The 18,976-nt window shown below is 45.2% G+C and overlaps 1 protein-coding gene across 1 annotated transcript in view; it reads left to right on the plus strand.

Annotated features, from left to right (window-relative positions):
- Positions 1 to 10,153: 10,153 nt before the first annotated feature.
- LOC119431673 (uncharacterized) overlaps positions 10,154 to 18,976 on the plus strand; it is a 45,526-nt gene continuing 36,703 nt past the window's right edge. The window contains exon 1 of the mRNA XM_049657219.1: positions 10,154 to 10,312. The gene's annotated coding sequence lies outside the window, so the exon portion shown is untranslated. The remainder of the gene's footprint in view (positions 10,313 to 18,976) is intronic.

Raw genomic sequence — 18,976 nt, forward strand, 5'->3', positions numbered from 1 at the left:
ACGACTCCCAGAAGGAGTCCGTAGCATCAGGCGTGGTCAATATACCCAGCACCTCCACCACTGTCACGGTACAACGCCGAGAGAGGACAGGGAGACGTTCTTCAAGAACAGCAGGACGACCTGTTTAAGCCAAACGGAACAGAGACACGTCTTCTTCGTCGTTAGCCAAAAATCCCACTGACCCACTAGACGGAGTCCGTTAATGTTCCCATCGTCGTTGTCGTCGTAGAGCACACGCATCAATATAATGTAGTCATGGGCGAATTCAATTCAAAACTGGGGAAAAGCAGGCTGGCGAGCAAGCAATTGGCAACTACGGCATCGATTCTAGGAACCCTAGAGGAGAGATGTTGGTAGAATTCGCGGATAGGAATAGGCCCCGAATAATAATTACTTTCTTGATGAAGTGCAGCAACGGTGAAGTGGACCTGGAAAAGCCCTAATAGAAAAACGAGGAATGAAATAGATTTCATACTCTCTGGCGATCGCAGCATAGTGCCAAATGTACATGTGTCAGGTACGGTGAATTGCAGTGAACATAGGTTAGTGAGGTCTAGGATTTCTCTGAATTGGAGGAGAGAAAGAATGAAGTTAGTCATGAAGAAACATGACAACCTAGACGCAGTAAGGCAGACGAATTCAGGCTGGTGTTCACAAATAAATCTTAGCTTTCCAACAGGAAGATAAAGACAACGTAGAGGTAATGACTGAAACCATAACTAGGTTGATCTCAGAAGCAGCAATTGAAGTGGGAGGTAAGGTAAGCTCGCCCAAGTAACAAAAGACCTAATAAAGAAATGTCAATTGTCAAAATGTCAAATTAGAGAGATTAGATAGAATTCGCTTAACTTTCGAAACCCATCAACAAGAAGAAAGTAATGGATATCCGAAAATATAACGTGGAAAAAATTGAGGACAGAATAAAATATGGACGCAGCATGAAATCAGTGAAAAGAAAGCTAAGCATAGCACAAGGCAAACTCTATGCACTGAAACATAAGCAGGGTAATATCAGCAATGTCGATGACACAGTAAAAACAGCGGAAGTATTCTCCTATACAGTACACAGAGCAGCCAAGGTACTTTCATTCGAAGTATTGATGAACCGGATACAGAAGCCCCTTCAATACCTAGCGATGAAGTTAGACGGGCATTGAAAGACATAACCAGGGGAAAAGAAGCTGGAGGAGATGGAATAATCGTCGATTTAATCAAGGGTGGAGGAGATATACTTGAAAAGCTTGCGGCCCATTATACGCAATGCCTCAAGCTTCAAGTATACCAGAAAGCTGGAGGAACGCCAACATTATACTCATCCGTAAGAACGGAAAAAAATTATGGGGTTGTATGTGCCAAAACGACGATCTGATTATGAGGCACGCCGTAGTGGGGGACTCCGGAAATTTCGACCACCTGGGGTTCTTTAACGTGCACCTAAATCTAAGTACACGGGCGTTTTCGCATTCGTGCACTTAGATTTAGGTGCACGTTAAAGAACCCCAGGTGGTCTAAAATACGAAGGGAGACGTTAAAGAATTAAAGAATTATAGATCCATCAGGCTTTCTCTCAGTATTGTAATAAATATTCACCAAGGTAATTACAAATAGAATCAGGGCAACACTTGACTTCAGCCAACCAAGAAAATAGGCTGGCTTCAGGAAGGAATATTCTACGATGGATCTTATCCATGTCATCAACCAGGTAATAGAGAAATATGCAGAGTGCACTGAAACTCTCTATATGGCTTTCATACTTTGTAGATTATGAAAAAGCATTTGATTCAGTAATTACTCTATGACTTGCAGTCATAGAGGAATTACGTAACGAACGAGTCCAGGATGCACACGTGAGTATATTGGCAAATATCTGCAAGGATTTCACAGCGACCTTGGTTCTCCACAAGAGAAGTAGAAAGTTGACTATCAAGAAATGGGTCAGGCAAGGAGACGCGATCTCTCCTGATCTTTGGCGCAGAAATGCATTGGCGTTCCAGTTGATTTTGTGCTTCAATGCATAAAGCGACGTTTTTTAAAGAAACAGTGTAACGCCAATGCATTTATCTGCAATGTTCGGGAATTGATATCTCAAAAGTGGTGTCATCCTGAGAATTAACTGCAAGTGAATCCGCCTTGCGAACTACACGGCTACAATTTGTAAATTGCAATATGGGCCAATAGGTAATTCGCTAAAAACTTAATTATTCAATTTTTGTTAATTATTCCATTATGCATTTTAATTTCTTGTGCAAGGAATGTCCGCCTCTTCGAGTAGACCAGCGCATGAACTAGACTTGTGCTATCTGCCACGGGCAACCTTTAAAAATTTTTGAAAGTGTTCGCTTAAACTCCTTGTATATTTATCCATATGCATATAGGGCCACAAGGGGCATTACATAGAGGGGAGACATGAATCAGAACACAATTTTCACTATCGTAGGAGCATTGCAGCTGGTTAATACTGCGCTTTGGTACAGCATGAAGTGAAACATACTAACACGGTAAACATTCGTACAGAAATGCACAATAAACTACGAAAGAAGACAATAGTGGATGCGAATAAGTACTCTCGGAGAGAACATTTTGTTACTGAAAGTCTTGGGATTATAGATACGTTACCAATCCTGAAACCACCCTTCCATACTTCATCGATGGTTTTTCGCATATATCTAATGTCTTTATACTTGTGACATTCAAACCTGGCTCTGCAACGGTCTTCTCACGATCTTGGAGGTTGCAACCAGCGCGGCTCTGTAATACGGCCTTCGTAAAATTTGTTTTGAAACGCCACAGCGGTTATGTATGAAATTCATATACTGGGAGCAATGAAAAAAGCAACAGGATAGCGTCTTTTTTGTTTTTCTCTTTATCTTTGTTATTGTGCGTCAGCTGTTGCACCTAAGGATCTTCTGCTAACAGGTGGTAGTAATAATGACGACTAGTGCAGTGGCCCTTCATTGATTGTATTTGTTCTAAGCCTGAAGTTTCGTATTTCAGAGACACTGCTAATTTGGGCAGTGGAGATACTTGCGAGCGGGAACCTCCACAGGAGCCAGAGCCATCTCACCGGACCAGAACAGCCACAGTGGAAAAACACCGGTACACCGGCGGAGGCACTTGTGGAGGATTACAAGGCTGCAAAATTAGACGAGTTGAGAAAACGTAATTACACTGCTGGAGCGCGTTGATGGTGCTGTAGAGGCATGTACTGCCAATAATAAATGAGCTATCTTGCACATTGTGGAAAGTTTTCTTTTTTATTAGAAATTTGACAATGTGAGCTTCGAACCTCCATATGCTATGCATCTAAACTTTACGTTACAGATTCTACAGGAGTATAGTGCTTTATCAAAGTAATGAAACCTTGGCACTGCTTCTGAGTAACGGCTTTTTCCTCCAAACTTTATGGGCGGGAAAACTTTGGGTGATGATGCCATTTTAATCGTCGCTACCGACTTTGTCTGCACGAGACGTTTTTTTGAACGAAATAAATCTTCGAAGTAAATTTTTCATCATTGCACATGTTGTGCAATACACCCGGGCCCATGACACCAGGCCTGTAGTGCTTGATTACAGCAGCGTCAATAAAGTATAATTTGCAAAACATTTCCTTGAGCTGTCGAGGAGTGCATTAAAGCGCTTCACTGAAAATGGCACTTCTTGTCACTTTTCTTGCATATCGGAAACATGTCCTCAGTATCATGGTAATATATCAAAAATATTGGACGCAGCTGGTACGCATACTCCCACTTAATCACCACCAGCACCTCTTGTCACAGCAACGTGAAACAGTCTTAGCTAAGCACCCTGGCATTGTGTGCCGATCTAGTAGATTCGACGACGAGATCAATACTTTGTTCCTGTCATTGCGTGCTCTCCATCGCAGCAAATATGCCAACTTCGTTGCCATTCGGCTGTTAGGATTCAGCCAGCTAATTAGTTTTTATATAAGGCACCCTCATTGGCGCTCCTTGGCAGAAAGCTGGCCGTGATGCCTTATTGCTCATCCAGGTTTGTCCATACGATGACTTTGTTAAGAATTAACTCGGGCGAGTCGTAGCAAGCGGCAAGATGGCTGAGCGTCTCGAGTTACTGTCGGAGCAGCCGTCTGAATTCGAGCCTAAAGTAATTGAATTCTGGGGTTCTACGTGCCAAAAACCACGATTTGATTACGAGGACCGCCATAGTAGGGGACTGGAGTATAATTTTGACCACCAGGTGAGCTAACGTGCTCCCAATGCACTGGGAACGGTCGTTTTGGCATTTCGCCCCCATAGAAATACGGCCGCCACAGGCGGGGATTTGGTTCCACGATATGTTGCTTATCAGCGCCAAGCAATATATCAGCTAAGCACTATAATGTGAGGGTTGTTCAGGAGTTCACTAGACACGCGTCCTGCATTTTGGAGGAGCGAAGGGCAACTCACGGTGGTTCTCTATCTATGTAGCCTGTTGCGCCAAACCAGTGGCCAAAGCTGTGTACCTGTTTGGACCACTAGGTTCGTGGTCATGGCGTCATTGTCGTTGCACTATCACTATCGTCATTAAATTTCGCGATCTTACCCTCGTAATGCAATCGTCGTCACGCCTTCGATTGCGACCCAGTGACCGAAGTTGTCTAGGTATCAGCTTGGGCCACTAGGTCGTGATGTCGTCCTGGTCGTTGCAAGGCCCTCATTCTATCTTTGTTATCCAAGACTCGTCATGCAGTCGCGATCACACCATAGTCGTCACAGAGCCATCATGCATTCCTTGTCACACCGTCAAAGTGGTGCCGACTCACATCGATGTGTGCCGTCATTCCAGCTTAGTGACCTGACTCTCGACATGCAGTCGTCGTAACGCCTTCTGCGCTCACCCAGTAGTCCAAGTTGTCTAATAGACGTCTCCATGTTTGCGAACAGCCTGACGTAGCTTTGCGAGTGCCCCTCCCATCTGCCGCACCTCTGAAGTGAGCGCTGGTTGACAAAACTGAAACGTTCACCCGACCGGTTGTCTACGTAGGAGCGCTGCTTGTATCTAAGCTACTGCAGTCGCGTTGTTTGCATATTGATATTTTCTGAAACGACATTGGTGAACAGTGCTTACGAAGTAACCGTCCTCATTTTACTGGTATAAAAGGCATAACGAAGTAGCACTGTTGCCAAGTGCCTGGCGAGTTTATGTCAGCATGGTTTCCTAAGAATGCGTCTTCAGGCCACAAAAATTAAATTATTCTTCCAAAGCAAATATATTACCGCTATCCCACCGCGGTAGCTCAGTCAGCTAAGGCGTTGCGCTGCAAAGCACGAGATCACGGGATTGAATCTCGGCCGCAGCGACCGCATTTCAATGGAGGCGAAAATGCAAAAACGACCGTGTGCTTGCGTTCTAGCGCACGTTAAAGAACCCCAGGTAGTCAAAATGAATCCGGAAGCCTGCAGTACGGCGTGCCTCAAAATCAGAACTGGTTTTGGCACGTAAAGCCGCACAAAGAACAAGATTACGGCAAATATTTTACCAGATGAACATTTTCAAGATACCAAAATGACACTTCACTTAAATGACTGGTCTTTCGTAAAAACATTTTATTGTACTGACGCGAATGTACTGAAATTGGGTCCATTTACACTGTAATGCTAAACGATTAGTAGGAATAATTTCGTCTACAGCTATCATGTATGCCCTGTAAAAAACATTCAGAGCCCTTTCACTACTCTGCAGATGGAAGTCAGTTGAGCTGTGACTGTGGTGGGTCGGCTATAGTGAATATTGCTATAGTGAACTTATCTATTACTACTATTGACCATATTGAGCGTCTTCGGCATGTTTGTCAAAGAGAAAGGACACCGGCGTCTTGTTCTTGCCCGGCGCAATGGCCAAGTAGTGCGTTTGCTGCACCAAGTCCGCCCGAGTACCATAGATTAGCGTATGAGCTACAGCGTTCATGACCACGGCACACTGCACAACATCATCAGGATCCTGACGTCAGGATCCTGGAAGATGTGCTTAAACGAGCGTCCGGCCCCTAGCGAGTCCAAAGGGCAAGTGCTGATAACAGCGCTAGCGCGAACTCTACGTCACGAGAAATACGGCACAATGACGGGTGGGACGTCCCGCCGCCGAGTATAGCGACACTTGTGAAAGAGGCATCGGCGGTGGCGAGGGGTAAAGCAATGGGTCATCCATCCGTTTTGACACCGCCACGCATATGGAGCCAAAGGAAATGCTGATGACAGTTTTTTTTTTACGCACGGACACGATCCTGGGAAACCTAGCCTTTAACAGCTTCGCCGTAAAAAGAAGAAATAAAACAAGAAAGTCGACTGCTTTAGTTAAAGCCCAAGAGATCTGATAAGGCGCGATAATTTTAGTAGGCCGCCTTTTGTGCAATCCCCTTGGCGAAGCGTATACAGGCCGCTTCGGCAATGGTATAAACGTGCTAATAACGCACGCACGTTCCTCGCTGAGAGGCGTACGCTGTTCCGGGAGTGGTAAAAAACGTGCGATTAGTGGATTTCCAACCATACAAGGCTAATATATTATGCTCAATTTTTTTTCGCCGCACAGCGCAGACGGCAATGACGTATACGTGCTCACTGGTCAACGTGTCTCTTTCATTCCCACCTATACAAAAATGACGGTCTCTGAAGTTCTGTCAATGGCCTGGTCCCTGCGACGGCCCCTTTTCCACGTCCGGCGCGTCCGCATTTTCGTAAACATGTTGTATTGCTAATCGTGCATTACAATTACATACACACACAATATAATTGTAATTGTAATGCACGACTAACAATACAACATGTTAACGAAAATGCGGACGCAATTGCATACACACACACAATATGCCAGTCTTGAACGTGCCGCCAATTGGAACGGGACCATCGTGTTGCCCTCCGAGTGATGCTTGGCTTACCTCGAGAGGCGCAATCGGTTCCACTACTCACAGAAGCGCACCAGTTGCCCCTGAGCTTGCAAGCAGACCAGAGAGCGCTACACCACATCGAGCGTTTGCACCGAGCATCAGACGGCAAAGCACCGATTAATCGATTGATTCAGGATCCGTTCTCTCGGGTGGGGAAAATGGCGGCATTGTTTGGGGACATTACTCGCAGTTCAAGAGACACTACTTCATTCACATCTCCGAAGAAGCGCAACAAATGTTCCTTCCCCATTTATCTATCAATTCCCGAAATACACAAAAAGTCTAGCCAGCCTGTTTCGGCACTATTTCAATTGGCCCAGTCCCACCTATTTGAAAAATTTTCAGGTTATATTAAAGTATTCATGGACGCATCTGTACACAGGGCCGCCATAGGCGCTTCTGCAGCTTTCTTCTGCCCTTCGAATGGCATCAGGCGGGTGTTTAAAATATTACATCCCACCTCATCAACAACTACAGAACTGGCCGCGATTGATGTTGCTCTGAAGTACATACACGAAGAGTTAAAAGCATCGTATGTCGTCATTCTTACAGACTCCCTTGCTGTCCTCAGCAGACTGAGACAAGATTCCCCAATTTTGTGCAGTATTGAAGAAACTTCCGGCAAAATTACTTCCTGTGGAGTGTCCCTCATTGCCCAGTGGATACCATCGTATATACGTAGGCCTCTCTGGAAATCAAGAGACTGATCGCCTCGCTTCAAGTTGTGCCCACCGCGAATCCAACTGCCTTGAGATTTCCTGCATGTTTGAAAACGCTTGTCTTCTGATATGCCGACACCTCCTAAAGCAGCACCGAGACCAGCGTGTTGCAGACGGATCGTTCCCTTTCTGTGTTCGTGGTCGAGGCTTGCCCCGTCGTGCTAGAGCACTGCTATATAAGTTAAGGGTTGGGTCTGTGTTGGTGCGGGAACGCCTATACCGACAAGGACGTGTGGACATGCCCGTCGTGTACGTTTTGTGGCTCCTGTGGGACACTTGAACATCTCGTGTTAGACTGTCCTGCATTCGTTGCGCAGCGCACATTGCTAATTAAGGAATATGGACTTACTAGACTGCAATGTGTGACCATTGACGATTTTCTATTTCCAAGGGGGTGCGCTTCCCGACGTGACCAGGCTCATCGAGCCCTGCTAACTTTTCTGAAGGACACTGACTAGGCCTCCCGTTTATAGACATTATTTGTATTTTGTTTTGTTCTGTCTGTGTCTGCGTCATTTCTTCATTTCCTGTTTTCTTTCTTCATGTTTTGATTTCATCTATTCCCTCCTCCTGAAAGATTAGACAGGCGTTGTGCCCCTCTCGGTGGCAGTTTTCAGCTTGCTCCCTCCTTATTTCCTTCGTGTCCTTGTGTTATATGTATACAAACCAAATAAATAATAATAACACACACAATAATGTGGTCCGTTTCCAAACACGAAAATGAGCCCATGCCGTCGATATTTTTCGGCGCGCCCTTTATCACGCCGCAACAAATATGGTGCTTGTCCAAAAAAAAATGCCGATGTCACTATCCTTCATCACACAGTCCACCACAATCCACCACGTTGTTCCCTTCCGCAAGTAAAAAAGACAGCGTCAACAGTTTTTCATCGCGCAGTTCCCCACACACCGATGTTTTCCGGCACACATTACGGCTAATCTGACTGACAAGAGCGGAGGTTCTCGAAAAAGACAAAGCTCATTCACATCACACACACACACACCCAAAGCACTGCACCCTTACACCCCGCCGAGATCTGTCGGAGGCATTGTTTTGGCAACCAGAGCCACTGCACGTGCGCCTGTGGCGTCGTGCTATGACGTCGCAGGTGCTGTGTGACGTATCCTAGGAGAGGTCTGAAGCTTGCGCCATTGGTTGTGTGTTCGGGGTCGTGTAGCTGTCGTGCTCCTTGCGTCGTCGTCATTCCAGCTTTGTCATCCGGCTCTTGTCATGTCGTCGTCAACCCTGCATCTTCGTCACACAGTCTTCGTCATTACATCATCGCCACGCATCCGTTTTATCACTGTCATCACTTCAGTAATGTGATCCCATGGTCGCCATGCCATCGTTGTCATACTTCCTTAGTCGTTCATTCAGCGTCAATCTTTCTTCGCCATTGTATTGTAATCTTACTGTCGCCATTAAATCGTGATTGTGCTGCCCTTGTCGTGCCGTCTTCATCAGATATTCGCTACCGGTGCCTGCATTGTGAAACCGTCGCAATGTCACCATGGTCATGCCGTCATCGGCACTCCAGCTTCATTGTCCGACTCTTTGTCATGCCATCGGCGTCAAGCCATCATGGTCATAAAGGTTTTCGTGATACAGTCATCGTCAGGCAATTGTCATTATACACCCGTCGTCATCCCATTTTCCTTGGGCGGTTTCCATGCCATCGCACGTTGAAGTCCGTGGTATTGTCATGCCTTAGTTACGCGGACCTTATTTTTTGCGTGCTTGTGATGGCGATTTGACGGCTTTGGCCTCCTGAGCTCGAGTTCGCACGCTCGATCCCGGCAGCGGCAGCCGCATTTCTAAGGCAGTGAAATGCAAAAATGTACCTAGAGTTAGACGCAAGTTAACGAACCCCAGGTGGTCAAAGCTGATCCGGGGTCCAACACATGCGGAATGCCTCATAATGATAGCGTGGTTTAGCGCGCAATGTTTCAGTATGTCATTTTCTATAAAACTGAATTGCACCAAACGTGCAACTCCTCTAGAATCATGAATGGTAGATGTGGATTTATGCAGCAATATACGCGCCGAAATCCATTTTATTAACAATAAGCGAAACCAGTTTGGTATTTTTTACCCAGAATGCCTCACTCCTAACCCTAAAGACAGCTCAGTTATATTTACTGAATATTTCTGGTAAATTAGCGACCATATGGTGATGTATACATGTATGTTGGACACTGCGTCAAAATTGCTTGTCGCCGCGCCGAATAAGATTTCTGCTCGCGCCAGAACTTGCGCCAAAATATTAAATGGCTGTTCCAATACTGAAAAAGTTAATTTTAACGCGACACGTGCATCGTGTCTCTGCCCGTCATCTTCATTTGATTCAATCTACTATAAAAAGTGTCCTGTGCACATGGCTTGTGCTATCTTGAGGAGGTGTCTAAACTGCTGTATAACTTCAAATCCATCGCAATATCGCAGTGCCTGTTGCGCATGCGCAGTTTTGCATAGATTCGAGATATTGTATCGCTACGGGCACCATGGGCACAAATGTTTGCTTAGCTACAGGCTGTGTGGGCGTCAGCGGAGAAACCCACCGTGCTTTGTCCTACATTGTGTAGTCTTCGGTAGTTCTGTAGCCGCAGGCTTAGTCACCAGACGCTCGCAGTTCGTGCACTCTGTTCGGACATTTACGGATGCAGCGAGGCTGGGCACCAGGAAACTTTGAAGGTAAGCCTTGCTTTCTTGAGAGCAGCAACAAAGCATCGGCAAATTAAAAATGTCGCAAGAAAAAAATTGGAAGACGCTTAAGCTTCGCTTTTAAGAGTGGAACGCGATAGCATTCAAGGATCTCTGACAGCTTGTCACGGTTCCCGACGACTGCAGCTTAATTATGCAACCATAACGGTTACTGTCAAACACTGGTGGTGAACGCTATGCACATAGGCGAGCGTTCTGGTACAAACGCAGTCTCTTGCGTGGGCCGATCCCGGAGATGGTGCACAACCGCGTCAAAGAGATTACATCATTTTTTCAGGTTCCCGTATTTGTTTCCCACTTTTAATATTTCAGTCTGAGAAGATTTAACATAAAAGGTATGCGCTGTGGGTGTTTTGTTTCATTACATTTGTTTGTGGATTGTCATTCTCAAAATTCCGAGGAATAGCTTTGTCAAGAATGTGAAACAAGTATGAGCAACATTAGTGATAGAATGATGTGGCAATATAACCCGCATATACCGCACGTCTTATATGAAGGCGTGGCATATGCATGTGCCTGAATATATTCGGAGGGCCTGCATAGTTGGGGATAATTTTCTCCGCCACCCGCAGACATCGCACGCCGGTTGCCGACGCCGGATTTTCTGCGACACGGTGCCCTTAACGCTGTCGCGTTAAAAATGTTCAAGCCCCTGACGCAGCAGTGTTTAAACAGGGCCACATTGAACAACGAGGCACAGGAAAATCCTTTGTGTTGTCTTTTGTTTTCTTTTTCCTGTGTCCCGCTGTTCAGCATTCTGCCGTTTCACAAGATTTGTCAACCTGCCCAAAGGAACACGCTGCAGATGCTTTTCCTTTTGGTTTTCGGCCGGATGGGCTAGAACATGAAAACGTACGCATACTAAGCAACAGCAAGTGCAAAGCGAAGTGCGAGATGAGTAATTTTTTTTGTTTCAGATTTCAATGGCTTATTGTAATTTTTCTCGCTTTGGTACTTGCAAAAAAAAATACACTAGCGCTAATACCTCCTATTACAGTTCGCGCTTTCGGTGAACCTTCCGGACTCAAATAGACCAGGATACGTTAATGGCCTACGCAAATGAAATAATTATGTCCTCATTACATCCTTCGTGTTCGTTTAGGTGGGTGCCAGGCCGTGCAGCAATAACGTACAATTCAACCGGTATAATCGTACGAATCGGTATAGTATGTTCATTTATGCAATCCAACGTATAACTCTGTATAGGCCGAGTGTAGGCTCGCCTTTTCAACGCAGTTAAACTGTCATACCGAGACGACGCCTATACTTGTTAAGTCATTGAAAAGCCTGGGTAAGCGTCGTCTCAACGTGAACCGAGAATCTGCACGAGGAACGTGGGATAAACGTCGAGGGTAACCAAAAACCGCGACATTCTTCGTCTGCATCAGTCTTTTAGAGCAACACTTCGCGCAGAAAAAAATTGTTCCTGTATTTGGGGTGTGTCCTGTAGATTTCCCCGTGGTTGCAATCGGAAGTATCTGGAATAGGATTCGTATACGTTGGCTTATCACCAATTCAATTGAAATCACACGCAACTTTAGGTTGTAAAGTACTAAAAATGTCGCTTCATAGTCATGTGTTGGTAACGTCCTGCTGTAAAAATGGCGGGTATTCGCAGGACGACGGAACAACTTGTAACGGCAGCCAACGAGTGCGTCCTGCTCATTGAAAGCGCTTTCTTCAGCTTTCTTGCTCGGCAACAGTGGTGCAGAAAATTTGAGGCAAACAATTTACCGTGCTTCGAGAACTGTTTAGTGATGATCACTGGTGCACCTTTATCCGAACTTTCGCGCAATTTTCAGACAGCTCCTTTCAATGTCTTTTGTCATATTGTGGAAGAAACGTCGGCAGGCTCGTAGCATAGTCGTCATTCACCGGGACCTATTTGAGCCAGGGCATTAATAAATCAAACCCATGACTAATCGAACTTTTGATGGCTACATACTCTAATGCGCCACACCTGCAATAGTCTGAAAGCTGCCCTTCGTGACAATGTTCTTAATTGCTTTAATTACTGCTTACGTCAATTTGCTGCTGGTGCCCCGTATATGCTTATTCATGTAGACGATTTTGACGCTGTCCTACGAGCATCTCAATCGGGATGGTGGTGCTCGTTCACGCGGTGTTACCTGTTACTGTCAGTAACTCTTCCGACTAAGTTCAGGCTTGAAGAATGCGAAGATCTATGCTGCATTGAACACTGACACAATCGGCACTTAAACGGGGTATTCAAGTCGACCTGAGTTCGTTCTCCAACCTGCACACTTCGAATTTGTTTGAATCCCGTCCTTCATGCACCATTTTGCATGCAGTTTTTTTTATTACGAGCGTTCGTAAGATCAGAGGTCATTTGCGCTCACGTTTCCCATTAACATGATAGCTGACACCACTAACGCTAGCATAAAACTTACGTTTACTTGCCAGGTTTACAGTAGGCAAAAACGAGTGCCTTGGTACAATTTGAATCAATTTTAACGCCACTGCAAACACGTTTCACAATTCCCACTACCGTCACGTTTTGGTAAACACTCCTTGTAAGTGACCAAGCCTCCGAACTTATTTCGGAATCCGCTCGGGTTCGTTGTTTACTTATGTAGCTCATAAGAACTGTGTCGTATTGAGAATATACGGGTTCCGCAACGTATATTAGGTTTTAACTAGGCCCGCAACCAAAAGCCTTTAGGGTCTCGCATGCTACTAGACCAACAGTTTTCGTCCAAATCTCGACTATGTTTTCACGTTTGCTCTTTCTGTATTAGGAGACAAGTTTTACTTTCTCCATAAACGCGCTTCGCAGAATACCAGGTTGCTGTATGAGGAAGAAGCAACACCAGTAGCGACATCTAGTGGCCCTTTTGTTTTGCGTAATTGCTCTCATCGAATAAAATTTATAGGATGTAATGATGGCTCCATGTCCCTTCTGGTTAGAGTAAGCGCCACATGATAGCACCACTACCGCGACTTGTGTCCGGTAACCCGGCCTTCCGTAATGCCTTTAGTGACACGGCCCCTCGTACTTTTGATTTGCGACGGCTTTGTAAAGCAGCTTCATAGCAGGCTCTTTTAAATCGACGGCGCACTGGTTGACTCCCAGACAAGAACCCAAACAAAATAAGGACGGGTGTTGCTTGTCATTGTCTCTTAACTAAAAGAAATCACTGAATAGCCCAATCAGTTTCTCTGCTACATCATGATAGGAGCAATTTTCTGCAAATGCTGTGCTGGATAAATATCCCGATCCAAAGTTTACATTTAAATCAGGTAGGTTTCTGTTTTAAAGCAAAGCTTTCTTTGCGAATCCCCCTGCTGCTCTTGCTGACCGTGGCTGCCACCTGTTGCTGCTACTCCTGCGTTCTCTTCGAATAGCTCACTCTCGCCTGCGGGACGGCGGCGCCATCTAGGAGGGATGGCTCACACTACATCAACCGCAGCCGTGGAAGTTAGAGCGGGGAATCGGGCTTGCGCAGGCGGGTCCTTGGCAGCTGGTAAAGTGGGCGAAAGGTCCCCGACGCGGAGATCCGGGATGAGACGGGAGAGAGGGTAGCGGAGGAGATGGCCTCGCCTTGCGCAGCCTGGCAACCCCGTGGACGGTCGCATCTGCGCCTCCAAGGGGACGTCGGGAACCCAAAACAAAGGGCGCAGAAAGGTGTTGCCCTACTTCTGCGCCAAAACACCAATGTGACCCCCACGAACACATGGGATTGACCGTTGTATTACACGTGTGCGTGATTTACAAGTAATTGCTTTCCCATTGTAAAATACCTGAATAAAGCGTTCGGTTTCACTTTGCAGTCGCATTGAGTAAACACAAACACGTGTTTCAGCACTCCTTATGCATCTACGGAAAGCATCGCGGCATATATATTCCAACAGGGCACGTTGGATCTACTGCATTTCCTTTCCACTGGCATTGTATTCCAGACGCCACTGGGTAATCAGTCCTGCTGCACGAGTTTCGCGTTCAAGTTGCCAAAATGTTTATAGTCCACTTATTAAAGTTAAGAACGGTCAGTTCGTAAGGCATATCCCCTTGAAACGAATTCTGAGGATGACTCCTCTTTTGAGAAATTCGATGTCAAACTAGCGGTAAAATATACTGTTGTAGCACATATTTTAAAGGAAAACGCCGCTTTATGCATTTAAGCACAAAATAACTAACTTTAGTAGCCAACAATTGATTTCCTCTGAGACTATGAAAATTATCTCGGAACTGACGTAGGCCTGAGAACTCGTTCCAAGTGAATACACCTTGCGAACTCACCGGCTACAATTGGTAAATTGAAACACTGGCTGTAAAATATTTATTAATTTATTTAGAGTAATTGTTCTTTATTTAATTACGCATTTTGTTTTCTCGTAGAAGTAATGACCACTTTATCGAGTAATTTAGCTCAAGGGTGAGAATTGTATTATCTGCCACTGGTAATTTTTAAAGATATCGTTAGCATGCCTCATAATCAAATCATGGTTTTGGCACGTGAGACCTCAGAATTCAATTAAAAATTTGGTTTGCTAAGAACATCTGGTACATAGTGGCATTACATGCGTGATGCCATTTGATCCTTCCATGTAAAGTTTTGTCATTTTAATGAGTCACAATATTCAAGCTCTACTGCTTGTAAAGGTGGGGTACCAAGTATTACTGGATCTGCAGACGACTGCCGGATGCATTCCTGCGCCCACTGATTAAGCCAGCCGCTGGTGTCGGTACATAATGTCGCGCTTGCGCGTTATTTTTTGCTCGTGGGCCAGCCGATACGCCAGCTTCTGATCAGCTTTCCGTTGACTCGCGGTGAGTACACAAGTAAATTGGTGCAATAACGATGGATTCGTACCAACTAGCTCGCATTCATACCCTTCTGAGTGAGCGAGATTACGCTAGGAGAACGGTGTCTGTTTTAGCCGGTAAAGTGTGTGGTGCATTGCCGACGTCACAACGGCCTGAAAGGGACATCGCTCTCCTATGTCGCTCTTTTGCAATCACTGCGATATATAAAAGGCTGGCCGGAAGAGGGCATATTGAGATGCACACGAGGAAGAAAGGACGCGCAGTGTCATGTCACACTAGGCGCTTGTTTCGTCAGGTGACCCAGGAAGGCAGTTTTGCACCACGATTGTTTAGCCCTCAATATTTTGTACCCGTTGGTATATTTTCCTCAGTAAAGCACAATTCCTTGCACTTTGGTGTATGGTGCTTTGCAGGGCATTTTACCAGTACTTCGTACGCTCTTAGTGCGTTGGCTCGATGGGGGGCGAAATGTGAAAACACCGGTGTACTTAGATTTAGGTGCACGTCAAAGAGCCCCAGGTGGTCCAAATTTCCGGAGTCCCCCACTACGGCGTGCCTCATTATCAGATCATGGTTCTGGCATGTAAAACACCATAATTTCTTAATTGTGTGTTGGCTTCTTAGGATTGTGACGAAATAATTTTTTTTATCATTCAAAAACGACACATAACCAGCGATTCAATTTCGCGTTAGATATGTTCATCGAAGAGCGACACATACTCAGCTGTGCGTACCCAATTACCAAAGTTGGTCCGACGGTTACTTTTGAACCGGGGTCCCTCGGCAAAACAGCTCAACGCTTTACCGATAGGACCATGCATGGGACCCAAATCAGCGAGAAAATAGTTAAGAACCCAGTCTGACAATCCCCTAGAAGTGAGTTCCTAAAAAATGCTAATCGCGATCAGTGACAGAATATCGCAGGGTTGCAGTCACCATGAGGTGTCACAGTGCTTCCTGCATGAGTTACTTTTCACTGTTTAGTGCCCGAACTTTTATCCAGAAAAACAAGCAACGCTACGATAACAGCAGCAGCTAACAAAGTCGTCGAAATATGAATTACATGTTCCTATATCCCGTGCTCATGTGAACTGGTGTTATCCCTTCAAAATTTTTTCCCACAATGAGAGAGTTAGACGACTAATACGTTTATCTTTTGTTGTGTGTCTGTTCAAAGCTTCAGACGGCCCCTTACCCGGAGGGGCGTCTGCGGCAGCAGGCATGACCGTTAGTGTGTTCTTCACCAAGGACCAGAGCAAACAGGCGTCGGACAATTTCGCGTATAGCCGTGTTCGAAGAAAATTAGATCATCGGAATTGATCCAATGTCGGGTGTTTGGACCGTTAAGGCTCCTTGGTGGATTCAGCACCCATCTTTGGCCACCGCTTCCCGTAGACGGCACCACCGAACTGACACACCCCTGGGAAATCAGCCGTGACCTTTTCCTCTCCTGTTCCCCACGCAGTTTTTTTACTTCTCTTTCATACCAGTCCTGTATTATATTCTTTTCTATTCGCTTTTAATTTTTATTGGTTGCGAGAGTTTGTGCGGCTAACCTGCGTTGGTTATGTCGTATTTGGTTATAGCACAGGTGCACAACTTGCATTGCCGTGACTTCCTTTGCCGGAATTCCTGTACCTTGCCCTTTTCTTGAGTTGGGAGCTGGTCGGCTGGCATCGCGGCCGAAATTAAGTAAGGCTTCCAGGTATCAATTTTATTCTCCAAACTACCTGATAGTCCTCTTTTCAAAAGATTGACCGAGGAAGCTATAAACTTTACTGTCCAAAGTAAATAAATGTTACCCGATATCATATCATAGGCCATTAAAAAAACCGAAAAGACTGTCCACACCACTTCACGATTTTTTGTTGCTTAGTGCATCACCGGCTACACCGGCTGGATCCCGGCTACAAAGTCGCAAAGAGCGAAGAAGGGCTTCTAAATGGAAGGACCAGAATGTTAAAGTGCAGTGAATGACCATCAAACGTGAAAATAAATTCCAACAAACCATTTGATGCTCACCTTTGCGAAGAGTCATCATCCAGATTCTTTTGCAACTGAGTTCACAGACACGGCTAATGGCATACATTCCATCGAGTACACGTGTTCGTAGGCTCCAAAGCTTCGACTCTTGAGGCGAGCACTTGACGACGAACACACCGCTCAGAAGAGTGGACGTCCGCCAGGGGTCTTAGGGCCGCGCCAAGAGGAACCCCAAAGTACGGAGCCCGGAAGAGGCCCTTTAAAATCCTCTACCTTCACCTCCTTCTCTTGGGCAAACAGCACTGAACTTCTCTTAACATGAATACTAAAGTACTGCAATGGAACGTCAGGGGTCTTCTCCGCAACCTTGATGACGTTAAAGAACTCCTGCATAAGTTTAATTCAAAGGTGCTGTGGGTTCAAGACACACCTTAAATCTACAAAGACAACTTTCTTTGGCGATGTGTCATTCACCTCAAGGACCGCGACGACGCTGTCGCATCATGCAGCGGCGATGCCATAACACCGGATAACAAGGCTGCCCTCCCAGCAACCACAACTTCAAACGTCTCTTCAGGCAGTTAGTCCGAGCTGTGCGGTTCAATACGTTAGTCACCATTAGTTCCTTATGCATTCCTCCAAGCTCTCAGCTATACAGAACCGACTTTAAGAACAGAACCATATATAATTTCAGACTTCAATGTGCATAGCAGTGGGGAGACTGACGTTGAGATGCGAGAAGGCACCTAATGGAAAATTTTGGTTCTCCTCAGATGCTTGCGTACTTATCAAAAAGGAACGAACAATGTACAGGCTTGGCGCAAAACATTTTCTTAGATAGATCTAATTATAGCGTGCAGTACACTTAAGCCGTATCCGGAGTGGAACGTCATTCGGAATCCATACGGAAGTGACGATTTCGCGATTGTTTTAAACAGTGCTAAACTACGAATAGTACGAATTACCTTTTTTTTGCAGTAGGAACAATCGGTTTATGTTGGTAGCAGACGTTGTACTCCACACCAGACAGCAATAGTGTATGTGACTCAGAAAAAGAGCATTATATAAGAGAAGTTTGACTTTGCGTGGTAGTGGTTTTATACTGAACAGTATTCCAGCTACTTGGGCAAGTTTACCTGCAAAAAAAGTCTATGTGGTCATTCCATGACATATGGCTATCAAAAAACGCACCAAGCGTTTTCGCCGACCGGGTATGCTCAATTCTTGAAGAGCCTATAAAAATGTCTGACATTTTCAAGCATTTCAAGAAGTTCAAGCATTTATTCTTTGCTTGAAATAAAATAGCTTTGGTTTTGTCAGTATTAATTTTTAAGCCATTATCCTGTGACCATCTATGCATTTTAGCAAGGACAGAATTTGCAGTTGAAGTTAATCTTGCAATATTGTTCGACGAAAAAAGCACAGTAGTATCGTCTGCGTAGATATATTTTGGCTCACTATCCACGAGAACAAGGCATAGACGTTGAAACAAAGGAGGCCTAGTATGCTCCCTTGGGGAACTCCAACTTTTACTTGTTTGAATCGGGAGCAAATGCCATTAATTTCAACAAGTTGACTCCGCTGCTTTAAATAAGATTTGACTATATCTAGAGCCATACCGCGAATACCGTAGTTCTCTAGCTTCTTTAATAAAAGTTTATGATCAGCAATCAAACGCTTTACTGAAGTCGATTAGTATGCCGAGCGTGAGTTGCTTCAATTCAATGTTTCTCAATATCAATTCCTTTTGCTCTAGTAAGGCAAGCTGGGTTGACCTTCCACTTCGGAAAGCATACTGACAATCTGTTAGCAGGCTGTGTTTTTCTAAGAAATCCGAGATACGCCGAAATATTTTCTCAAGT

The sequence above is a fragment of the Dermacentor silvarum genome, chromosome 10 (assembly GCF_013339745.2).
Source record: "Dermacentor silvarum isolate Dsil-2018 chromosome 10, BIME_Dsil_1.4, whole genome shotgun sequence".
Classification (NCBI taxonomy): domain Eukaryota; kingdom Metazoa; phylum Arthropoda; class Arachnida; order Ixodida; family Ixodidae; genus Dermacentor; species Dermacentor silvarum.